Source organism: Oreochromis aureus, linkage group 22 (assembly GCF_013358895.1).
Source record: "Oreochromis aureus strain Israel breed Guangdong linkage group 22, ZZ_aureus, whole genome shotgun sequence".
Classification (NCBI taxonomy): domain Eukaryota; kingdom Metazoa; phylum Chordata; class Actinopteri; order Cichliformes; family Cichlidae; genus Oreochromis; species Oreochromis aureus.
This window is the reverse complement of record NC_052962.1, coordinates 31203437-31216861: the sequence shown is the minus strand read 5'-3', so window position 1 is coordinate 31216861 and position 13425 is coordinate 31203437. Positions and strand designations below refer to the sequence as shown.

Genomic DNA, 13425 nt, shown 5'->3' with positions numbered 1-13425 from the left:
CAGCTCAGGTGTGCTGGTAAGGTGTCCAGGCAGGAGGCAGTACCTTCCTGTTTTTTTGCAGGATTCAGTTTGATTCATGTTAATTTATACATAAATGCATTCCTACTCCAACACAGCTGAATCAGATGATTGGATTACCTCTTCAGCATGCCATCAAGTTTGGCAAAGGCCTGGTAACAAGCCATTCATTTGATTCAGGGGTGTCGGAACAAGGATGCATCTAAAAGCTGCAGGACAGTAGCTCTTGAGGACTGGAGTTGGACACCCCTGCTGTAAGCTAAAGACCCTAAAGCCCAAACAGCCCTCTGTGAGCCTTCACAACTGTGGGAAGGAAAAACTCCCTTTTAATAGGAAGAAACCTGCAGCATAAGCAGGCTCAGGGAGAGGCAGCCATCTGTTACAACTGATGAGGGGAAAGAGAAAAGAGAAAGCAGGGAGAAAGGATAACAGTCCTTCTCCCAGCTCACTGGCTCATGGTATTACTGGCTTGTGCTTCTACTCTCTGCTAGTCACCAGTGCGGTGGTAATTAAGCCTGTTGTGTCTTATACTTGTTCTTTTAATTTTTCTGTAACTCTGCTTTGTTCTCCAGTTGCCTACCCGAAACCTGTGTGTCTCCTCTGTGTTCCCAATTCTGAGTTTAATGGTCACTTCCCATTTTCTAACGCATGCCCTCCAGCTGGATGCTGCACCAATAAAATAAAAATAGACTTACCTGAAAGCTGCCTGCTCACTCTTTGCCAAATCTCCCTCTGCTCCCTGGGATCCTTGCCTAACTGTCAGTTCTTCCTCTGATTGTCCTGCTTAAGATGCCAACAAGTAAGAGTATCACATTGTGATGGAGCATTCTGGGCCTATATTAGCATAATAAAGGGATGGTTCAGGATCATGTGATCCAGCCTTAAATATAACATTTATCACAAAGTGCCTTCAAAAAGTGTTGGGTCTAATTTTAAAAGTAGAGAAGACGTCTGCATCTTGAATTCAAACTGGGAGCTGGCTCCAAATGAGAGAGGCCTGATGGCTGAAGGCTCTGCCTCCCATTCTACCTTTATAAACACAAAGAACCACAATGAAACCAGCAGAATGGATGTTGAGGAGGCTTCAGCTTACAATGTGCAAGGGATTTCACACTAAATAAGGGACACTAATCAGGCAGGAAGTAAAAGGATGAGCTGGTCCACGTATACTGCAAATAAATTAGGTGATGGCGAACATGCATCACAGCTGACGCGCAGTTATCCAACAAACTCTTCCCGTGGGTGGGGTGAAAGATGAGCTGGCCAGAAACCAGGCCTGTCCTGACCGTGGCACGCTCTCAGAGCCTCTGATGTCACTGATTCCAGTCTTGGGCCCAGCACCAGCACTGAGTCTGTGGAAAAGATCTAAGAGCATACTCAGGTACTAACTCTGAGTTGGTTCACTCAATGAAATTTCAGTTTAGGCTCATTTTCAGTGAGCTTAGATTCTGCTCTGGGTTGGATGGATTTCTGGTGTGTTTAAATTGTTGTCTGGCTGTGCAGCAATTCATGCAGATTCGAGATCAGATTATGAACGGTAAGGTTGTTTTGATTTTATTTGATGTAGCTCAATGCAGCTTTGACTCTCTTTTGCTTTAAACAGGCAGATTGTGTTATAAGCCCGTTTTTTTTAAATTCACCCTAAACTTACACTGTTTAGTAACACTGCATTTATATTATATTATATTTAACCTACTGAGAACCGAGGAAAAAAGAATCTTCCAACTGAACTTTTTTTGTGTGATTTCCTTCCCCTTTGGAGCTAACAGAGGCCACCCAAACACGTGAGATATCAATGGAAAGCCCAGGATGTCCTCTATTTAGTACATCAGGACTTATTAGGGCAGCTCAAATAAGTCAAAAGATATAAACGAAAAACAAATGTCCATTACAGAGGATATAAATGAATAGGCCTGTCCTCAGACCTCATCAGCACTGGTGGCAGTGGCATGTTTGTGCTCTGTGTAAGCTAATGTAAAGAGTGACTGTGAGCAAAGATCAGACAGAAACTTAAACTGATCAGAATCTGAATTTTTTCATGTGATGTTGGGATTCAGCAGTTCACTATAGCATTCATAAATTTGTTCCTGTTTGCATTATGTAGACTTGTTAAAATAATAAGACAGCAGTACACATAAGAGCTCTTTTAAACTCATTTTAAATCACTCAAAACCAGAAACCAACACGTGGCACTCTGAGAGCACAGACCCCGCCAAGGCAGCAGGATTTACTTTCAGTGCCAATAGTGCTGTATTTTCTGTATGTTCATTTTTTAAACTTTGTTCTTTTTATTTGTATTTTAAGAAAATTGTAGTGCAATAGAAATAGGTGCAAATCGCAGGCTTTTGTTATTTGCCCTGTTGAAACCCATTTGAATATACTGTCAAGGTTCTCCTCATCTTCTCTTTTTCTGTTGTAGAATAGAATTGAATAGCCCTTTATTTTCATTGCACATGTATGCACATAATGGGTGCTCCATGCCAACTGTGGCGGAATAAAACATAAATAGTAAGACAGCAGGAATAAATAAGAAAAAGGAGAAATGGATTCAGTCAAGATGAATATATACAAAACATGAGGGAGGCACACATTAGAGAACAGGTTGCAAAGTGCTTGAATGTAATGCGAAGGACTTGGTCTGAAAGAGTCTGTGTGTGAGTGGTCTGAGCGATGAAGGTTACTCACACCATGGCTCAGATTGGTGAAGTGAGGTGGGAGGTGGGGGGTGGGGGGGCACAGGAGTGGGGGGTAGTGTTTGTTAACAGTGCGAATGGCCCAGGGGAAGAAACTGTTTGTGAGTCTGAAGGTGTGGGACCTGATTGACCTGAGGCACTGACCAGAGGGCAGCGGGTCAAACAGGCAGCCAGGGTGCAAGGGATCACCTGTGACGGCCCTGGTTTTCCTGAGACAGGAGGATCTGCTGATGGCCTCCAGGGGTGGCATTTGTTTTTTTAAGGTGGTCTTAATTACCGTCTGTGCAGCCTTCCAGTTCTCTGTTGTGGTCCGTGCGTAGCAAACACCCAGGCAGCAGGAGACCACGCTCTCCACTGAGGATCGATGCAAAGCCAGCAGCAGCTTCTGGTCCAGGTTCTTCTTCCTCAGGACACAAAGGAAGTGCAGCTGCTGCTGGGCCTTCTTTATGGTGTTGTGCATCCAGGTGAGATCCATGGAGATGTAGGTGCCCAGAAACCTGAAGGTGGAGACAGATTCCACCTGTTCTCCATTTATAATGAGAGAAAAGTAGACCACTCTGTGCCTCCTCACGTCCATGATGAGTTCTTTGGTTTTGGTTGTTTTCTAAACAACAACAGGACAAATTCTCTTCTTCTGTTACCTCCGTCATACCTGATGATGACGTTGGTTGGATGGATTGGTGTACAGTCAACTATGTGTGTTTGTGAGAGCTAACCATGCCTTGTGCTCCAGGGATGGGTCCTTCTGCTGCTTCCCACCTTTCACCTCCATGCACCTGGGATGATTAACTCACCTGTGAGTAATTTTGTGATCAGCTTTCTGATTGTTAGACTGGAAACAGTTGGTGGAATTGTTGCTTCTGAAATCTGCATGTTTGGCTCTGTGACCTCAACTTACTTTCCGTTTGTCTCTGCGCTGGAAACCTGGAACTCGTGAGAACGTATTCCTGTGGAAAGAAGGAATTACGGATCTGTCTGAATTGGAGATTTTGTTACCACAAGCTGCAAACTCCATTTTTTCATCATCAGAAATTGTTTTGTCACAATGATAATTAAAATGACATTTTTTCATTTTTATTAATGTGGATATATTACATGTGTAGCATTTGTTTCCTTATATAGTAAAAGTGTTTAAATGTTTAATAATAAATATCAAGTGAAAGATGTTTAAACACAGGTTTGTTCTGTTTAAGAAAATGTGTTCAGGAACATTGTCCATGTATTAGCATTGTTATATATTTAAATCTAATAACCTGTTATTTGTCATAATAAAATAATGTGATATTTAGAATAACCACATAGTTCATATACCTATATGTTGTTCATTTAAAAAAAGACTTGTAACTTAGATTCACTCACTGGGCCCACGTCCTCATTTTAGGTCTGACAGCGTTTTAGTATTATAGTATTTCTATTCTTGTGTTCTTGTATGAAACACAGCTCTATATACCACAGTTATCACCTTCATATCAATCTATTGACCAAATGTGACATAGTTGAAATCTTTACACGATACTTTATGTGTTAACCAGACACACCACACTTGTAAAAATCATAGTTTGGAGTTAGAAGCCTTTTTTTTTCCCCGTTTTCAACCAATAAATTATTAAGCTGACCTTGAAGACTTTGGTGGATGTAAGCCAAGTTTCAATGGAGCGTCAGCACGACCCCACTCTACACCCGTACACAGTTTTATTGGAATTCATTTAAAACTTTTCCAACTGTTGTGTTTACAGACAGAATGATGACACATACACACGCATGCACGCAAACACTACCAAAGACCTTCTTGGAAGAAGGAAAAAAAAACATTAAATGAAATTCACAGCATTGCACTGAAATAACCGAATAACTTTCACTGGACATCTGAAGTGGTGTGTCAAGTTCAGTGCTGTTAAATTCTTGTTTACAGAGTTTGAAAATAACTTTTTAAAAGATTCTTTAACTGTTTAAAACTCTGCTCTGTTTACTTTAGCCTGCCTTCTTAGATGCTTCTCTTGTGGAGCAGTTGATTGCCTGATGATCTGCTTTTTATCATTTTTTTGTTTCTGTGTTTTGAAGCCTCAGGTTGAAACGCTGAGCTGGCTCCTTCCTCTTGCCCTGGATGGAGTTCCTCCATTTGAGCAGTCCTTCCCACTCCCGCCTTTTACCTGGAAATAATATGTGTGGAGTGTGTCAGGCCGGAGGTTCCAACAGTTCTTTCCCAGATTGTTGTCGCTGCGATGTTACCAGCTCTGAACCTCCTCACACATCTTACCTGGAAACCTGCTCACTTGTTGCCTCCAGAAACCCCCAGAACTACTCACCAGCCCCATGTAATCTGTCAAAGGAAGGACTTACCCGCTCACCTGCCTGCCCGCTCTTCAAGCGCTTTCTCCGCCACCTGTCTGATACTCGCCAGCTACCTTCACACTCCCTCTGAGCCTCCCCTCACTTCCAACGCAACCAAGACCTCTGGTTCACTCTCATTATTCTCATCATCCTCTTGGGTTCCTGTTAATCTCTTGTCTCCTGTCTAACAGAGCTTCCGTGTACCAGTCTAAAGTGTCTCCGAATTTCTCCACCAACTGTCTGAACCCATTAACAATTCATTCTTTCACAGTAAACAGTACGAACCTTTCTGCTGTTGTCTGAGTCTGCTCTTTGGGCCCGCTTTTTGCCATAATACGACATTGTCGCTGTGTGGACTGCCTCTACAGTGATGAGCATGTAAAGTCATTATGTTGCATGAACCTGGTCTTTATTTCCTCTTTGTGCGCAGCGATGCACAACATTCAGAAAGCACTATGGCGGAGGAAACAAGCGTGTCAGTACACCCTACTGTTCCCCTTGTGTTTTCAGTTAACTACCGGTGCAGCACAGGCGGTTATGCGAGTGAACAAATACTAGTCTGCTGTTGAACTGATGCTTCAAAGCCTAATTTTTAGTTGTGTTATGTTATGTTCAAGGCGTTTCCTGGCAAACTGCAAACCACGTTAACTCTATCACACATTCTGTGTAAAGATAATTATGGAAAGAGGATTAGAGGGTTTGTTACTCAGAAGACCATTTACAGAGTTGCAGGTGTTCATTGCAAAATGTCGCTCTGAGGAACATTTGTGTTTGCATGCAAATAATTGTAACGACTTCTGTATTTTTTACCTTTTCTCATGAGCACCTTTATCACTCCAATATAGCAAAGTGGTCTGTGACCATGTGATGGTCCTGAGCATTTGGCTTACACCACTGAACATATTTCTGATGAGTGTGCTTACTTTCTCTCCATCTCTTTTATATCCCTCTTTTAACCTTTCTTTATTTACTCCCTTGATCCCCTCTCCAATTCCACCTAAACTCTGAGGCTCCCCTCATTGCTCCTTTCTCTGTCAAAGTTAATTGTTTTCTGTGTGCGTGTGGTTTTTTTCTTCTTTTCCCTTCATGTTGTTTGATTGAATTGAGAGGACTTCTCATCGTCACTGCTGCAGGGCTAAACAGAGAAAGGGGTGCCAGGGATAAAGATGGCGAGCCAGAGGGTGACTCAGTCTTCCTTATTCCAAGACACTCACTCACTCTCTCTCTGTCTCTCTCACAAACACACACACACACACACACACACACACACACACACACACACACACACACACACACACACACACACACACACACACACACACACACACGAGATAACACTGATACAAGTAGTTTAACACATCCAGACATGCGTTTGCAGGCCGACACAAAATGTAAAGTGCATTGAGGGAAAAAAAAGTTTCATCCTCGTGTGACCCACGAGCCTCACTGGAATGTCCATGCACAATGTGATACACAGCTCTATACAACGCCACACGTGCTCATGTGCTCACCTCCACCCTCAGAAACCCCCACTTTAATCTGTTCTCCAAATGTTGTTTTCTTCCCTGCGGTGCTGAGCCAGTTTTTCTATTTATGGAGGGGTGTTGAGCTGATGTGAGATGATCGGAAACTGCCTCGCTCCCATTGTGATTCTCCTTGAGGTGTGTATGCATGCAAATGCATGTGCGTCCATGTAGATGTTGACATGCATGAGTTCGCTTCTGGGATTGTCTGTGTGTGTACTTGCATTCGTGCTTGTTTCCAGATCTGTCAAGGTGTTTGTACGTCCCTGTGTGTTTGTGTGTGTGTATTTGCATTGTGTATGATGGGGATATAAACAGGAGTCGGCTCATAGAGAGCAGATGTGCCTCCAATAATGGCTAAATGGAGATGCAGGGAAGCACCAACAGCCAGACTAATCAACGCCTTGAAGTGCACAACTTTCCCTATAAAGGGGTGTGTGCATGTGGATGTGTGCACGTGGCTCTGTGTGTGTGTGAGATACAGTTGCTAGAAGTTTGTAGCTGAATGTCCACATCTTCTATTAATACAAGCACACGCACACAGAAATTTGAAGGAGGTAGCATTAAAGCACACAATGCTGCTCCATGTATTGTATGAATAGCATGCACTAAAGCTGGCAGGTACTCTGGAAATGAAATTTAACCAGCTGAGATGGTGAATTTGTGGAGGTACTTTAATCCAACCCATTTAAAATCCAGTCTGAGGTCCTGAGTTGTTGTTTATTTTCAGCACCATATTTGGGAGCGTTGGGAGAACTCACTTGAAGCTATTTGGTTTGGATTATAAATGCATTAGGAAATCCAGGTAATTCCAAACATGAAGACATGCACACACACAAAATCTACAGAAGTCACGCAGTACCTGTGCTCTGTTTTTAAATTTAAGGTATCAGTGCTCGCCTTCTGACAAGAACATGGAGCCATTCTGGTTTCTTGAAAATCGGCAACAGTCTTGTGATGTGAATCAAACTCACAAGGAAAACATTAATTACTGGTAAACAGCGTCTTAGGCATCAATGCTAATGAAACCATCTACAAGCTGTGTGCCAAGAGCATGCTGCAGGTAGTCACAGGAAGAAAGACATGAAAAGGTAAAGACGGCGAGGAAAAAAGGACTTAATGGAAGAGAAGCAAAGGGATACTGAAAAGAAGGGAAAGTAAAATGAATGAACAGCAGAAGAACTGAAACAGGAAGGAAGAGACAGTAGGTGTAGGGGAAATGAGGGAGCTCGAGATTCAACGCAAAAATAAAAGAATCAAATGAGCAACAGCAAAGGAAAGAGAAGAAAAAAGTGATGGAGAAGAGAAGAGAGAGAAGTATTTCGGGAGGTGTGAGAACAGAACATATCATCCCGGGGGCTCTGTGACTTTCCAGGCCTTTAATGTCTTTAATTAAAGCCAACAGTATTATTGCCGTGCTCCCTTGGAGTGCCATTAGCAAAGCAACAGCTACAGAGCCAACTAATAGAGGAGGGGAAGGGAGTGGGTTAAAATGCCTAATGATGGGAAGAAGCAGCAAGAGGGGGGTGGATGGAGGAGGTGTGGGGAGTCATCGAGGCCGCAGGAACGCTGGAGGTCAGGATAGACAGGGTGAGAGTAGTTATTAAGGGTGAAGGGGAGCTGGAAGCCAAGATGGACAGAGGAACACACAGGGTGAAGATGATGGAGGAGGATGAATGGAGGAATGGAAGAGGAGGAGGAGGAAGAGAGAAGAGGGGAGAAGGGAGAAGGCTTGGTGAGGAGGAGGGGGGTGGATTTGTGAAACTTCAAAAGGCCAAAGCTGGAGAGGAGACAGGCTGCCATGGAGAAAGAATTATGGAGCTAAACGTGTGGGCTGACTGATACATGATCACATTATCCCGGCAGCTTGTTTAATCAATCTGACTTCCCTGGCCACAGGGACGGTCTCTCACATGGCCCTGCATCAGAGTGGGGAGGCATGGCAACCACTGCAGGGGCAGAAGGCTGCAGAAGGGGTTTGTCTTCTGACATTTTAATAGGAAGAAATGTGATGGCTTTGGGTAAATTTCATCAAAATGAAATGCGTTTCAGTGCCACGGACTGTATATAAAGATTAATGTAGCGAGCTTTGACATAACCCATTGGTCTGTATTCAGGAAATGTTTTGTCTCGCATGGCCTGGAAACCTGGATCATAACCCATTATCTTTTACTGTCAGTTCAAAGCGAGGATCCAAATGCAAGACAACACAGAGGCAAGGAGGCAGGTTGCAAAAAACAGGTTCTTTAATGAACTTGCTAGTGGGTGTAAACAACAAAGGGTGCTGCTGAGGAAGAGCAGGCTGAGTCCAAAATATAGTCCAAAGACTAAGTGCAGCCAGAAAGCAGGAACACAACAGAGGAAACTAAAGCTCAAGGAAAAACTCAGGGGAGGAGGAGGAAGGCAACTGGAGAGTAAACAAAGACAAGACGAGACACATGCGAGAAGAGTTAAAAAATAGCAGAGATGGAGAGACAAAGAAACCAAAACAACAAGGAAACAAGGAAGATCAGTTGTCAAAACAAAGGAGGAAGTCACTACAACTGGGACATGAGAATCACTCAGACATAGACTCGTAGACAGAGAGACAAGCAGACAGGGAAACATAGGGGCAGAGCTCTTACTTACACATGAGCTAACAGGTTAACGACTTTACCATCATTGTCTGCAGTAACATTAAAAGCAGGTGAGAAACCAATATCACTGACATGCGTTTGATTCTTCTTAATGAAGCATATCATACAAAATGACCAGCAGTAAAACTTATCAGAGGTCTGCAGAGCAGCGAGCTAATCTTACAGAGCAGCTGAGGGGGAATAACATTAATGTTTTTATCCTGCCGTGCCATCCTAAGGCCCATTTCTCATTTATCACTTTGTACATCCTTGATTCTTATCCTCGCCTCTTTGCCTTGCTTCTTAGTTCCTCCCACTAGAGATGCACAACAAGTTGTCATTTTTTTCAAGGAGGACAGTCTTAAGATTCCAGAGAGCGTTTAACAAAATGTGAGATCCTTTCTTTGGAGCTGCCAATTTAAAGTGGTGTCAGTTAAATATGACATTTGGCACAGCTGGATCATAAAGAGTTATTACTGCTGTGTTTTATGACCTCATATGCAACAAGGTTCACTTTTTTAATCACACACACACACAAAAGGGTGAAGGGTAGAAGGTTTGATCACCTTAAATACCTGAAACAACATGTGAATACTAAGAGTCCTTCTCCCACAGTGATTTGTATATTCCCCTTTAACTGAAGGTAAAAACTCCTCAATCCTTCTCTCTCTTCTCTCCGCCTGCCTTTGTCCTCCAGATGAATTTTAGACACTGGTAAATCCTTCAGTGTGACGTACTGAGATTGATTTCAGCGTCACAGAAAGAGAAGGAGACGAGGAAGCTGAGATTAGAGACACGAGGAAAGCCTTTCATCCTGGGTAGCTGCTGACTGAGGGATAGATCTGGGGGGTGTAGTTCAGACTGACTGGCTTGTTCCCTTTCTGGCCTGCTTCCTGCAAACTTCTGGGAAAACTGTTCTTTGATCCTGGTAAAACTTTATTAAACTTTTTGCTGTTGAAACATTGTTTTGTTCTACGTGTGGCGCACGTTTCTTTTAACCTGAAGTTTGAAGAATTTTGACAACTGCTTTTTAAATTTTTTTTTTAAGTTTTTAATAATGAACGATTTAATTACAGGACAAAGGTGGTGCATCATGCATGAAATTTTAATTTATATTAGGAACAAGCCCATTTGAGATTTTCTAATGCTTTTATTTTTTTTTGTGTTAATCTGACGACTCTGATAAACATGCACTATGGTTAGTTTTACACCACACACACACACACACACACACACACACACACACACACACACACACACACACACACACACACACACACACACACATCTATCTGTCTGTCTGTCTGTCTGTCTGTTAGTTATCAGTCATAAATAAAACCCTTCCACATTGAGGGAAGCAATTCCATCACTAGTCATGTTTCCTGTATTTTCTATTGTTGTGTCCCACTGCTCTGGTTTTTAAATCTGTGCACTGTGAGATGAGCAGAATATTAAACAAATATTTTTTATGGTTGACTGATGAGCAGGCTTAAAAAACATGAAAGCCAAATGAAATCTTTTTCCACATGCCTTCAAAACCAGAATATCAGGGAGGTTTTAAGCTCCCTTGTGAACTCTCTCGCAAGGAAGATGTTTCTTTCCTGCCACAACACAGAGTAGGTAACAACTCAGCCTTCACACATTATCGTAGCTTTAATTGTGTCGCTGTATTTAAACAGCTGCTGAATCAACATCTGTTTGCCATCAGATTGTATGCTTGGGGAGATGTAAGGATCTGGAAATGTTGCAACTGCGCTTTGAGGGATACACCGCAGTGGAGTCACAAAGTGCAACTTGGAAAACAGTCTAGAAAGTGAAATGAAGGAAAAATAAGTGACCAAGCGAGTGTGTGGGTGGGTTACAGCAGGGTTTTTAAAATGACTTCCAGTAGGTGCCAGTAATCCACTGTCAACTGCTGAAAGTGTTCCAGGTCAAATATGAGATACCAAGTCGCAAAGTAAATAATGCATTGGGCATAACACTGCCACACCCTTTAAAAGGTTGGCCTGAGGCAACCACTGCCATTAGTGAAAAACATAATATTTAAAAAAAGCTTTAGTATTCCCAAGTCTAGCCTGAGACGCACTAAAACCAGTAGGGCCTTAAGGTTTTCAAACGCAAGATGCCAGATCTTTGAAGGATTTTTCTCTGAGTGCTAGCATCAGCGCTGTGATGGTGACAACTTTTTTTCTTAGTTTGCAAAAACTTCTATAGTCTCCTCTCAGAGTGAGGAGCCACCGCAGTTTAAGCTGAGAAGAAAGAGCAGGGAGCAGTTTAAATTCATGGTAGGTCGTGCCTTACCTCCAAAGGACAGCCCGGAGCTTAGAGAGTGACTGAAGCTGCAGCCTAAAGAAGAGACAACAGGGTTGAAACTGGGGGCCCTCTGTGCTCATGCCAAAACACATTGTGCGAATATGTGTGACTTTAATCAAAACCAAAGGCTGAGCTGTGAGACGGCAGATGTTGTTCTGGTAATATTGGTTGTGTTGGTTTGGCATTGAGCTATTTAACTGGGTGTTCTGGAAAGCAAAAGAGGAAAGGGGGATGGAATCTGCAGAAGTGCAGAAATAAGAGGTTAAAGAAACAATTACAACAGAGCAGAAATGGATGATTCATAACCTTTTTCATTGGTGATCGCATATCGAGTCCAGAAAACAAGACTTTAACTGGGAAATTATGTGTTCACCTCAGTTTAATCATCAGTTCGTCACAGAGGACAGTAACCTTTTCCGGGAATGGAAAAATCATGTGTTGCCTCTCAGCTCAATTGAACTGCTTATTTGTGTCAGTGAGGTTGTGCTATTTTTACAGCAGCTTGTTATACGTTACCAAATTATTTCAACTCTGATAAGACTGTCTGATTTTTATTCTAATTACTTCATCCAGTTCTACACCAGTGAACTACAACACAGAAACCAGTGAAAGGTGAAGTAAGCAACAGAGATGTAACAATAGCAACTGTCAAGGGTGGGATATGTGAGACAGCAAGTGAAGAACAAGTTCTTGAAGTTGGACAGTGAGAGATGGCACTGTGGGAGGAAGAAGGCGGTATAGTGCTGTCCACAGTGTTTTGCTGGGAAACCGTAGCTCTGGCACTTATGTGAATGTTATTTTGGCACATATCACCAACCTAAACACTGCTGCAGACAGTTTACATCCCATCATGGCAGCAGTATGTTCTTTTTTCAACAGACTAATGCTCCCCGCCACAATCCAGAGTTAAGACAGTTTCAGGGTGTTGGCGCCAAAGCATCAGTACACCGGAAAAACAAGTGTGACCCATGAAGGCCCACAATGCAAACAATAAGACCTAAAGAACCTACACAAAGCACCCTCAGATGACTTGTGAAATTCATTCTTTGACAGGTCAAGGCTGTTTGACATCAACTCGAAGTTTGTGTAATCCTTTTTATGCACATGAAGAGGGTTCCACTGATTCATCGGGGACACTTTTAGAGTTCAGTATCTCGCTAAAAGGCGTATCATGTAAGATCTCCTGCAAAACCGAGAAGTCACATGAAATAAACAAACTACTTCCTGCACTGCCTGGGAATTGAACCCAGGTCACAAGAATGGGAATCTTGTATGATACCACTACACCAGCAGTGCTACATGATTGGTTGGTGTGATGAATAATTAACCATTTAGCATACATGACATGTTATTTTTCTCAGTGCATAGCAGGTATATAATTTTGTGAAAGTGGTAACCACTACTAAAAGTACGGTGGCCCTGAAGTGCAAACCACAAAAACAAATCACAAAACGCACAACAAATTGAAAAGCGCAAAAAACAAATTGAAAAGCGCAAAACAAATTGAAAAGCGCAAAAACAAATTCACTTAACGAAAAAAAACAAATTGAAAAGCGCAAAAACAAATCACAAAACGCACAACAAATTGAAAAGCGCAACAACAAATCACTTAACGCTGAAAAAACAAATTGAAAAGCGCAAAAACAAATTGAAAAGCGCAAAAACAAATTCACTTAACGCAAAAACAAATTGAAAAGCGCAAAAACAAATCACAAAACGCACAACAAATTGAAAAGCAAAAACAAATTGAAAAGCGCAAAAACAAATTGAAAAGCGCAAAACAAATTCACTTAACGCAAAAACAAATTCATAACGCAAAAACAAATTGAAAAGCGCGAAAAAACAAATCATAACAAAAAACAAATTGAAAAGCGCCAAAAACAAATTCACTTAACGCAAAAACAAATTGAAAAGTGCAAAACAAATTGAAAA

At 42.1% G+C, this 13425-nt stretch overlaps 1 long non-coding RNA gene and 1 other non-coding gene across 2 annotated transcripts in view; both read right to left on the bottom strand.

Annotated features, from left to right (window-relative positions):
- LOC120435625 overlaps positions 1-818 on the bottom strand; it is a 3415-nt gene extending 2597 nt beyond the window's left edge. Inside the window, exon 1 of the long non-coding RNA XR_005609793.1 lies at positions 714-818. This is a non-coding gene — a long non-coding RNA (uncharacterized LOC120435625). The remainder of the gene's footprint in view (positions 1-713) is intronic.
- Positions 819-12718: 11900 nt separating this feature from the next.
- trnag-ccc lies at positions 12719-12789 on the bottom strand. The gene has a single exon. It is a non-coding gene; the product is annotated as a tRNA-Gly (tRNA).
- Between the last annotated feature and the right edge of the window lie 636 nt (positions 12790-13425).